This window comes from Podarcis erhardii (assembly GCF_964252035.2).
Source record: "Podarcis erhardii genome assembly, chromosome: 5".
Taxonomy (NCBI): Eukaryota; Metazoa; Chordata; class Lepidosauria; order Squamata; family Lacertidae; genus Podarcis; species Podarcis erhardii.
Genome location: NC_138509.1, coordinates 92,019,852 through 92,032,088, shown reverse-complemented (window position 1 = coordinate 92,032,088; position 12,237 = coordinate 92,019,852). Strand labels below are relative to the sequence as shown.

Sequence of the window (12,237 nt, the reverse complement as noted above, 5' to 3'; positions counted from 1 at the left end):
ATGCAGATCATGTTTCAACGCATGTGCTTGTAGCAAACGTCAAGGGACACAAAGTTCACAGCGGCTGCTCCCACCTGAGGGCTGCCATTTTGGTTGCCACAGAATGCCATGGGCACAATGTCGCATCATTATTTAGCCTTATTCCGGGGCATTCTGGGAAATTAAAGGGGTGGTTGCCAACCCAGAAGGGGGGGGGACTGCAGTGAGTTTTGGCCCACCTGCAGGGCCAATCTTGCGCCAATGGGATCACTTTAGTTTCTGTTGCCTCTCTTCCCAAAGTTAAGTCCTTTTCGCTTGGGGAAGAGATGGGCTGGCAGAGAGGGCCCAGCAACAGAAGAGGCAGGATGTGATCCATAGGTGACATCCACACTGTACATTTAAAGCACATTCAATGCACATTTTTTACAACTTTTAAAAATTGGTTTTTAAACAAGAACCATGACGTAGGTACCATTCTCTTGACTCAGCAGAAGGCCCAGGATTTTTTCATTTTTCATTTTTGCCAAGCTTGATCAATGCAGAGGCATCGTTCTTCCTACAGTAACCAACAGGTGTTGCATATACTCTTTTTCCTTTCTCTCCCTGAATAGGGTTCTGGGGCTATGGTTGTTTATAACCTGGGAACATAGAAAGTTGTTTTATACCAAGTCAGACCATTGGTCCATCTCCTATAGCTCAATATCGTCCACACACATTGGCAATGGCTCTGCAAGTTTTTCTTTCCAGGCAAATAACACTAGTCTGCATTGGATTTACCTGGCGCATACATAGTTGAAGTGAGAAGTGAGCAGGCCCCATTTGTTCAGTCTTTCCATTTATTGATAAAATGAAACCACATCTCTCTAACCACAGACAGTCTGGGCCAGTTATAGTAATTATACTTTACAATGTTGTGCGGAAGTTGCCCTAGGTTGTTTGACCCTTTTGAAAAGTTCTCTCCCCACCCCCTAGAAAAACCAGGTTTGAAAAATAACATATGACTTTTACTTGCTGTGCTTGCTCTTGTCAGACTGAATGAATAAGAGAGGTAAAAAGGTAAAGGGACCCCTGACCGTTAGGTCCAGTCGCAGACGACTCTGGGGTTGCAGCGCTCATCTCGCTTTACTGGCCGAGGGAGCCAGCATACAGCTTCCGGGTCATGTGGCCATCATGACTAAGCCACTTCTGGCGAGCCAGAGCAGCACACGGAAACGCTGTTTACCTTCCCGCCAGAGTGGTACCTATTTATCTACTTGCACTTTGACGTGCTTTCGAACTGCTAGGTGGGCAGGAGCAGGGACCAAACAACGGGAACTCACCCCGTCGCGGGGATACGAATCGCCAACCTTCTGATCAGTGGTTTAGACCACAGCGCCACCCGCGTCCCATAAGAGAGGTAGGTAATACTTATGTTACTGAAACATATTTACGTGAATTTGTATCTGAAACTAATATTTACAGACTGGCTCTGAGGCAGGTGGCAGCATAACACAACACACTTGCTGCTCTCACAGTTAAAAGTCACACAACAGTTGATAACTGAAAAGAACTGCCTCAGTATATATGACGCGGGTAGCTCTGTGGTCTAAACCACTGAGCCTCTTGGGCTTGCTGATTGGAAAGTTGGTGGTTCGAATCCACACAACAGGGGGAGCTCCCGTTGCTCCATCCCAGTTTCTGCCAACCTAACAGTTTGAAAGCACACCAGTGCAAGTAGATAAATAGGTACCGCTGCGGCAGGAAGGTAAACGGCATTTCCGTGCGCTCTGACACTCGTCTTGGTGTCCCATTGCACCAGAAGCGGTTTAGTCATGCTGGCCACATGATCCAGAAAGCTGTCTGTGGACAAACGCCGGCTCCCTTGGCCTGAAAGTGAGATGAGCACCGCAACCCCATAGTTGCCTTTGACTGGACTTAACCGTCCAGGTGTCCCTTACCTTTTTACCTTATATGACATCACAATATTCTATGCTACAGCATTAAACCTTTGGCTAGTATTTTGGGTGCACCATTCCCACATCAATGCACTAAGTGATGCTCCGGTCCTTAGACACAGTCAGTCCTTGAGGGAGTGTTTGGGATAAGTTCGATCCAAACTATTTTTTGATGCTGAAAGGCCTGAACCAAGTTATGCGATTAAAAAGCAATAGTTCTTGCAATACAAATTTTATTTTTTAAAAAATGTATGCTGTTCAGTTTAACTATGACCGCATTTGCACCAGGATATCTTCATTGCAGGGCTGTTTTATTGCACACGCTTTGATTTCCGAAGGCAATTGTAGCAAAACAAGACTATCAATGTCCTCCTCCCCACCCTCACTTTGCATGCTGAGAAATTCTAAACCCCGAGTTTCTACACCCTTGAAAACGACTCTTTCACCTAGTGTCCCTTTTCAGGTACACAAATCCCATCTGGAACGAGCAGAACATTTCCCTGGGAGAGTAACATCAAGTTGGAACAAGGCACATGCCTAAAGGTCAGGCAATGGGCCGAAACAAACATGAGAAGCAGAACAAACGAGGAAGAAGAGATGGATGGGGGGGGGGGAGAGAGAGAGAAACCAAGCAACAAGAGAGAAGCAACAAAGGATTTTATAAAGAAAACAAGAGGCAACCCTGCCCTCGCTATTAGCATTTACCTGTGATCCACCTGCCAGGTTTCTGCATGATTCCAAGCCTCAATAGATCACCTCGTTGCAAACTCAATTCAATGGAGATTTCGAGGTCAGCTGAAGTTCCTCTAGCATACAACGTATGGGCATTTTCTCACTGTGGGTGTAAATATTTATAGAAATCTTTGTAGCAGGGGGCATCTGCGGTAAAGAGACAAGATGCCAACAGGAAAAAAAATCTATTGGTGCATTTACTGGTTGGTTGGGGGGGCTTCACTTGCATGAAGGCCAGAGCATAATTGTGGAAGGGTTTGCAAAGTGGTTGCCAGGCAATTCTATGGTAACTCAGATCACACGTTGTATTTGCCCATGTAAACATTGTTTAGTAGTTGAAAGATTGTTGGTTTCAGCAGATTTGGAACAGCTTGCTGAGATACCCTGGGCTCTGTTTGGAGGAAGGGAAGGATACAAATCGAAATAAAATAAAATAGATAAAATATTATCTAATTGAGCATGTGAGCAAGAAGAGCATTGTCTGAATACTTCCTTGATTCCATTCGCTACAGTTCAGTGTTTAAGCTACCTTCATTATAACACAACTTACAATTTATTGTGGCAGTTTCAAACAATGCCCCCCTTTATGGTTAGCCCCCAATTCCATGTGAAAATGTTACGTTTCCTTTGATTGATATCACTCACTATTGACTTGACTTATCACATGGCTAAATCGTGTTGCTTGCATGGCATTGTGATGCCACCTCATTCAATGCACAACTCCTGATTGGTTGAGCTCACCCATGTGACTAACACAAGAAGGTGAACAGAACAACAGAAGTAGTGGTTGGGGTAAGAAACAATATCACATTACAGGACAGGGAAAATGTCTTTCAGGGAATATTTCAAACACATTGAGATCAATAAATTATCATTTGAAAAGTGAAACTGGATGATATTTGGTGTAGTCCAAGTCTGAGGGATTTGTGGGAGGATGTGAAAGTTCAGCCAATCCCCTTTGATCATGCATGGCTGTTTTATGAATTTATTGCACAAATTCTCCTCTATTGTTTGTCTCAGTGGATATTTCAGTGGATAGGCAGGGATGGGGGACCCATTGTCCTGTGCATGTTGCTGGACTCAGACTCCCATCATCCCCAACCATAGGGTGTGCTGCAAAGGCTGGTGGGAGTTGTGGTCCAATACAACTGGAGGGAAAAGGCGGTACTTAGCCAACCCAGGGTAACTCAGCATCTGAATTATTTTTTTCTTAAATGGAAATGTCTTCCCTGTACTTGGAGTTCAGATCCACCATCTTTGACAGTGACAGTCTGCAGCTCAGGAAGATGGTGGTTCAGCTGAGTCGATGGCTTCTCTTTCTGCCCTCTCTCTTCAGCAGTGTTGTGTATTTAGATACACTCTCTTTTGTGCTAAAAATAACGAAGGGTCATATTGGAAAGAAATCAGTATAGAGGAACTGATCCATTATTGATAGAAATTTCAAGCCAGCTTGCCAGTCTGTTTTGTACTGTGGTCGACCCTCAATTTTTAATGAAGGAACTTACGAAAATCATAGAGGGTGTAAACCAGTGACCTCGGGATGATACCTTGCAGCAAAAGTTCCCGTCGCAGAATAGAGCTGCCTACCCTTGCATCTTTTCTGAGCTTTACCTCAACCTGACCTTGGCTTTTGAAGGTAACAATACCGTCGGGCACAATACCTTGACTCAGACAGGAAAGGCAGATTTAGGAAGATGCGCAACAGTGAAAGAAGACTAAACAAACCAACCTGCTTGGCTTTTGTGCACCGTTTCCATACATTTACTCTCTGATTAATACTCTTGTCCTGTTTTGCTGTACACACCTCCTGTTTGTTGAGAGAGCCTGTTTAATCAAACAGTTTTTATGAAGATAATTCTGCTGGGAGCCATGTAACAAAAGCACAGGAAGAGGCACAGACTACTGAAGAGGAAGAAAAGAGGTAGGGTCAAGGAACTGGAAGATGGGCTGGGCAGGCTCTCATATCAGGCATGCAAGAATGGAAGATCTTGGTGTGGGGTGTGTGCCTCTGAAATGGATCGCACTCTTTGTGTCCACAAGCTACCACATTTGAAATACTGTGAACAGTTCTGCTTCCCTCACCTCAAAAAGGATACTGATGTAGGATTCTTGAGCAGTCTTACGAGGCAAAAGTGATGGGGTGGTAGTGGTGGGAAGCGAATTTGGACTTCGGAATGTCCAAAGTCTATATCAGATTTGGATCTGAATCACAAAGATGCCCCGCTTGCAAAATGGAGGTGGGGAAACATAACCTTAAGAGGTGCAAACAAGCCTTGATTAGATAGCCGGTAGGGCAGTGACACTCAAATGCAGGTGGCATGAATGTCAATCTCCATCGGATTGTGTCCAGTGAATGAAACACACACAGAGAGAGATTCATGCTTTATTGTGATGCTCCTTGTGGTATCTGCATGGCAGTAGAAGCCCATATTTTACTGGCAGAGTGTGCAGACCTCCCTTCTTACACCTGCTCAAGCGAAGAGTTAGCACACTTTGCCATGTGCTTAGTCAATGTCAGCTTTCCTGCAGCAAAGCTATTTCCATGTTCCCCTGAAGAGATAGAATCAAAAGCATTAGGGGAAGTGTTTTAACTGATACTCTGGTAAGCCCAAGGTCTCAGTTTCAAATGAAGCTATCAGGACTTATCTGTGCCTAATTATAATGGAGTAATTTGTTCCAAATATTATTTTATTGTTGTACTATTTAGCTTAGCAACTCAGTGGCACAGCGTATGATCTGCACTCAAAGGGCCTCTGGCTCAGTTCCTGGCGTCTCTGAAGAAAGAGGACACAGGTCTGCATATGATTAGCATGTGCCAATGGATCTGTATCGATGCAAAAATTAGAAATGTTTTGTTACTATAGTTTAAATAGAGACGCAATACATAGTACCCTAATGGGGAAGACTGCGACCTGTGGGCCTTCTCAGTCTGCTGTGCATGTGCTGCTAACTGTGGGTGGGCAACTGCAAGGACCACACTTGCTCGTATAGATCTTTAGCATTAAACCAGATTTGGACAGGACAACCCTTCAGACAAGAGAACGGGGAGAGCTAAGATGTGATCACCATGTCCAACAATATCCAGAGGCCGCAAGCTAGCCACTGCTGCAAGAGAGGACCGTGCTCTGCAAAATAGGATACATGGCCACTCTAAGTGAAAGTCTCTAATCCTACTTAGAAAGTCTCAGCAGGAATCACTTCTGACCACATATGATTTGGGTGGGGCTACAAGGAATACGTTCCAAAAGACTGGGCAAAACTTGTGGTAGTGGATTTCCTGTTTTGGATGGTGGTTGGACTTGAGGAGCTTTCAAGATCCCTATCAGTGCTACGATTCTACATATTTCCAAAAACTCAGTGAAAAATGAGGCCAAGCCAAACTGTATTGTGCACTCTGATCCTGGAATGGAATGTCAATGGAATATTCCTCAAAAGAAAGGTTTGAAGGTTGCAGCCTTAACCTACAACCTATGAAATAGTTTTCCTTTTTAACCTTCGGAAAACAAAAGCTAAAGTGCCACCTGGTCTCCCTGGATTATGGTCTATCGAAATGATTTCTAACAAGCACAGAAGTCACCATCATTCTTGAGAGCAGTGGCAGGAAATGTGCTCGTTTCTACTCCTGCAGAAACTGCTCTTCTTTTATAAACAGTAATGGGAGTACAAAATGGAATTATGGAACTGACCTGAACATTCTGTTAATTGCAAGGTGGTGGGAGGTTATTTTCACCAGGGGTACATTCAGCAATTCGATGTTGCAAATTGCTTCACAAGTCATGGAAACTGAACTCATTAATTGAATGATATGATTGGGTTAGCAAGCTAGAATCATCAGTGTAAACTATTTAGAGATTCATATAGCAAAATGAAAAAGGAAAAAGAGATGAAGATGTGAAACCAGTAACATGATATTTATTGCATGAAATTTTAATAAAATTCTTCATATTTTCAAGATCAAGTTTCATCCCGGTAACTTGAACAAAATATCTCAGATTTCGATTTGGTGGATTTCGATTTGGTGGACAGAGTGCCTGAAGAACTATGGATGGAGGCTCGTAACATTATACAGGAGGCAGCAACGAAAACCATCCCAATGAAAAGGAAATGCAAGAAAGCAAAGTGGCTGTCCCACGAGGCCTTACAAAAAGGCAAGCAAAATGTGAGGGAGCTAGTGAAAGATACAGGAAATTGAATGCAGATTTGCTGCACCCCATCCCTTCCCAGCTCACCCAAACCCTCCCTACTTGCCCCAAGCCTACCTCCATTCACAATTTACCCCATTCCACCCCTTTTTAAAGGAGGGTGGGAGGCCCTTCATAGATTGGTTTGGCAAACCGCTCTCTGAAGCACCTCCCCACTCTGTTAATTGCCATGACAGCGATGTTTATTGGGTGGGGGAGAGGCACTTCAGAGAGTGGTTTGTCGAACCACACTCTGAAGTGGCTCTCACTTTTAAACAGCTGACCTGGCTGGCTGCCACCCATACCATTTGTGTGCTCACATATGAATCTTTCTTCATGCTGGAGTTTCTGTGGCTACCTGTTGGTTGCCACAGGAACTACAGCATGACGACAGCCTCTTAATTTTATTATATATATTATATATATTATTTTATTATATAGTACAATATCACCAACTGAGACATAGGACATGGAATTCATGAGGGGAAAGTCCATTAATTTCCTTGGATTTACTCCATGGCTGTCACCAAAACCAGCTGAATGAACTCTACCTTGTAATCCATATTTCAAACTAAGCATCACAGGCTTCATAATCTTAAGTTTGTACTGTGTAAGCAGTTAACAGTCAACATATTGCCAGGATAAAGACATTGGAGCAATTCTAGATAGGTAGCTGAGAGTTTCATTGGCTTGGCTTTTTTGGCTTCCTGGAGGGGGCTCACAGCATTTGGAACCAATACCCTCTGGGAATGGTGTTACATGATGTAGAGCCACTCCTACTGTGCATTCTATTCCAGCCTGGAACACTGTTTTGTGATGTAGCATTTTTCTCAATGAGGCATTATATTCCCACTTAGAAAGCTACCTCCTGCGGGAAGCCAAGACACTGCTGCAGCAATGACAAGCGGTCCCCCCCCCCTTGCTTCAGAAAAGAATGAAGCCACTCAGCCACCTTGTCTCAAAAGCTCTTTTCCAGAAAGCTCTTAGACTCCTCACCCCAAAATTCACAGCTGGTGGGTTGAGTTTGGCTTGGTGGTCCAACAGTCAAGAAGGTGGTTTCTGCATGTGCTGTAGAGGGAAGTGAGGGGCAACTGGGGCTCATCCACCTGGGAAGGTAGCCCATCTAGGAGAAGGAAAACTCTGATCCTAAACCTCTGCTGCCTTGCGGGATGCAGGAGAAGAAAATGCTACACAAATCCATAGTGGAGTCCCTAAGACAGTTGGGTGGTATCTTGTATGCCTCCTTCTGGCAACTCCTGCAGCCAAGCTGGTGCCAAACACATTGCTCTGCTTTTATTTGGACCAGTCCGGCAAGGCTGAGAGAGGGGGGTCTTGTCCTCCGGGCAACCCAGGACTTCCACACACACTGCCCAAGATTGTGCCCTGGAGAGGTCCCTTTGGTGCGGCTAATGCAGCAAAAGCAATGTGGGAGGCAGCCATTATGAGTTACTGGTCTCTGTAGCCACAGCAGGTGCTGTGATTCTCCAGCGTTTGACTTCATCTTTGAAGAAGCACTTCAGTGTCCCTTGAGGGATGCCAACAATTATAACATATGTTTGCCTGTGGAAGATCTGCAGTCCCACATGTACCATGGCTCAGGCAGCTCATTTAGCAATGAAAGCAACAGGCGGAATGCATACTTTGTGCTGGGGTTCGGTCTTGACATAAGTATATTGTGTATAGTTGTTTCACTCACAGATCAGAACGAAGAACTTCATACCAAAGGACACAATTAGACCATTTTGCTAATTTTGTTTAATTTTAGGAATGCATCATTTTAGTGCTCAGTATAGTTAGCACTAAAACGATGCATTCCTAAAATTAAAGTGCATTTGTTTTTTCTAAAATGTCATTTTATATGTTTATTTTTGCCCACTCCCATTTATTTCCCACATTATGCCTGGCAGTGCCTTCTGTAACATCACAGAGATATAGCACTACATCACAGAGATGTAGCAGGGGAACGTGTGTGTGTGTGAGAGAGAGAAGCATGCCTCTGCCTTTGGGCATAATGCCATGTGGTTTGGGAAGGGCTTGCTCAGCATGTTGTGGTGGTTGTGAAATGAATGGCAGGTCTCTGCGAGGCTGGGGCCTGCCTCCTCTCTCCCCCCCCCCTCTCCCCCTGCCTTCCCCCAACATCCTCATTATTTTCCAAGGGTTAACATTCTCACACGCTCGACCCCTGGGACAATGTAGTGTTTCAGACCCCGAGCCCACCTCACCAGCAGCTTGAAGCAAGGGAGAATTACCGAGATGTCCCTGATAATTTGTGTGTTTCTCATGCAGTTCTGTTTACCTCTGGAGAATAGCTCGGATTCGTGGGGTGGCTCATCTGTTTGTTTCCCAGGAGTGTCCTCCTCCTCAGGTACAAATGCCTTGTTGTTCCCCGGTCCTGTCTGCCTCCTTGGTGACGGATAGATGAGAACCGTTCCCTTTGCTTTGGGAATCTAATGTGATCTGGGTCGCCCTCGGTGGCAGGCAAAACTGAAGGGATTTAAAGAGAAGACAGTTAACACTATGAGAACTTGGAACAGTGGCTGGGGAAGGAGCAGGTAGGCTCCCTATCTCTTCCCCGAGGTGCAGGGATGTGCAGTTTTAACACACTGTGCCTTCTTACGCTGCAGAAAAATGCCAGCAATGTTGTCAGATTTGAACAGAGCAAAGAACCATTTCCCCCTCATGCAGGTTAAACTTCAAAAGGATGCCTGGGGACTGGCTGGTGTGGATGTGTGTGGAGAGGTGCTTTTCCAAGACTATTTGCTCTTCGTTTATGCAAAAAACACTCTTGGAGGGGGACAGAAGAGATTCTGCTCTCCAGAATGCTAGTCTGGAGGTGCGTGCACAAGTGATTTACGGCAGCCACTTGCGCCATTCTTAAAAATGAGGGGGAAGGGAAAGGATGAATGAAATGTGCATACGTGAATTAATCTTTATAGATGCAAGTTAGAAATAGTTGCGCAGCTTAAATAGAAATACAGTGGTAACTCGGGTTACATACGCTTCAGGTTACACACTCCGCTAACCCAGAAATAGTGCTTCAGGTTAAGATCTTTGCTTCAGGATAAGAACAGAAATTGTGCTCCGGCGGTGCGGCAGCAGCAGGAGGCCCCATTAGCTAAAGTGGTGCTTCAGGTTAAGAACAGTTTCAGGTTAAGAACGGACCTCTGGAACGAATTAAGTACTTAACCCGAGGTACCACTGTACATCTCACCATAGGGGGTGAGAGGTGACCTGAGATTCAATGTCCCATGTGCCTGAACATCCCACTGTCCGGGTGCAAATGGTTGATGTACAAATTTAAACCCCCTCTCACTGCTCTCCTTTCTTTGGGTTGTTTATCCTCTCTGGCAGCATATGAGATAGAGGACTGCCTCTGTCAAGTAGGGTACATGGCCACACTGGTGGAATTGCTGTGGTCCCTCAAGGAAACTCACTAGAGGCTAACCAATTCCAGTCCCAAAGCAGTTTTATTGGTACTTGTGGTCCCAGATTGAATGTGAGAAATATGACCAAAAATGACCAAAGATACTGGAAAAGCAAAAATATGGGAAGTTGTGGTTTTTTTTGGGTTTTAGAAAAAAGATGACTAAAGGGAGGCATTTTGATAGTTTATAGAATTATGCATGATAAGGAGAAAATGGAAATAAGCCTTTTTCTCTGCCTCTCATAATACTGGAACTGATCCTTTAAAGGAGGATCAGACAGATTTCGTGGAGAAAAAGAGGACCACTAATGGTTACTAACCAGGATGGCTGATCTAGGATCAAGTGGATCTCTGAGTACCTGTTTCTGGGAAGGAATAGACTGCTCCCTTTGTGCCTTGTTCATGGGCTTCCCAAGAGGCATTTGAGGAACTGAATGCTGGGCAAGATGTGTGCTTGGTCTGATCCAGACATTGGTCTGACTAAAGATTAGTTTCGAAATGAGGTCCATTTCATACATGAGTAGCGCCAGGCTCTTTGGACAGAGAGCTGCAGCCAACAGGGATTCCTTGACAAACATACCTCCGTTATTCAGGAAAACCCTAAAGCAAGCTCAACTCACATTTTAGAAGACTGGTGGTCATCACCAACGTACAGGCCATGACCGATTGACACGCATCCTAAAGATGTGTGATTGTGCACACATGCACAGCGCTGAGCCCGGAAATCACCGAAAATGTCACAAAATATGTCACAAAAAGGGTGAAATGGGGGCGGGGTCTAACAGGACAAGGCGTCATACTTGCTAGATATCCTCTTTTTCCAGAGCATGTCGTAATTTTCATGGGTAGAGTCATCACAGCGATCCATAGTTAGAAGTAGAAGTCGGCAAATGTGCCCTCTTTTTTTTACCTCCAAAATATGGCAACCCTATGATGCACTTTGTTGATGCATACAGGGTCTGGGAACCAAAAAACCCTGCAAAATGATCATCAACTGTATGTATTTTTAGGCACATTTGCCCTAGCATATGCGTTTTTGTACTTGGCAGCATGGAAAAAATTGGGGGAATTTCCAAGGGTGACTATGTTTTGTTTCAGGCGTTGTTTCAAAAAGTGCAGATGAGGTAGGTCTGCCTTTAAACGTGAACTAAATCAAATTTGCTGCCACCCCCCCCCCCATCCCTATCCCAGGCCTTAAGCAGCAAAAGCTATGCAGATATAATTTCAGATGTCACCTTCCTGGTGCAAATTGGCTGGACACCTGCAGAGTCCTGCAACAGACTTTCCTAGCTGCCGATAAGGTCAGTTTTGCAACGGATTGCCCAATCCCACTTTGCGCCCCACAAAACTTTAAGCTTGCCCTGTGTGTGAGAAAGGGGAGCCACTCGTTTGAATCTATTGTACCTGTTATTAAAGCATTTTTGGTCTTCCTCTTTATTTTTTGGCAAATCCACGGCGTTCCGTTTAGGCCTCTGTTGGCAGGCAAGCCTGCGTTTCCCTGTGCTGCCTTCCTGACTGGCTCTGGGGAGGTGGGGTGGAGGGAGAAATCCTGTTGCTTTCATTCTCTTCTCCTTTTACTCCACCCCGTCCCTCCATTTGAAAATAGAATCTATGATTTCTATCATTTCCACTTAGATAGAAATATGTTGTGAAAGGTAATTTTATTGCAGAGAAATAATCTTTCTAATGTCAGCCATTATTTCACTCTCAGTGTGACAAGCAGGGTAAGTGTTGGAAATCGCTGTATATTTCAGCTAAAGTATCTTGACAACACAAACCAAGAGGAGAGAGGCAGTCTCTTTTGTTAATGAAAACTGCACTGTTATTTCGGCGTATAATGGAGAGCCTCATGTAAATGATTGCCTGTCGTCTGGCTGAAAGAAGAAAGAGGGGAAGGGGGGGGTGCAGGTAGGGAAGAAATCGCACCGATCAGGAAGAGCGATTGCTGTCCTTTTTTTTACTAAATATCTTACTCTTGTCTTTAATA

At 44.6% G+C, this 12,237-nt stretch overlaps 1 long non-coding RNA gene across 1 annotated transcript; it reads right to left on the bottom strand.

The window, feature by feature from the left end:
• Positions 1 to 396: 396 nt before the first annotated feature.
• LOC309342389 lies at positions 397 to 11,719 on the bottom strand. The gene is made up of 4 exons (XR_014156764.1): positions 11,655 to 11,719; positions 9,123 to 9,310; positions 2,619 to 2,748; positions 397 to 617 (listed from the first exon to the last, which is right to left on the bottom strand). It is a non-coding gene; the product is annotated as an uncharacterized lncRNA (long non-coding RNA).
• Positions 11,720 to 12,237: the final 518 nt, after the last annotated feature.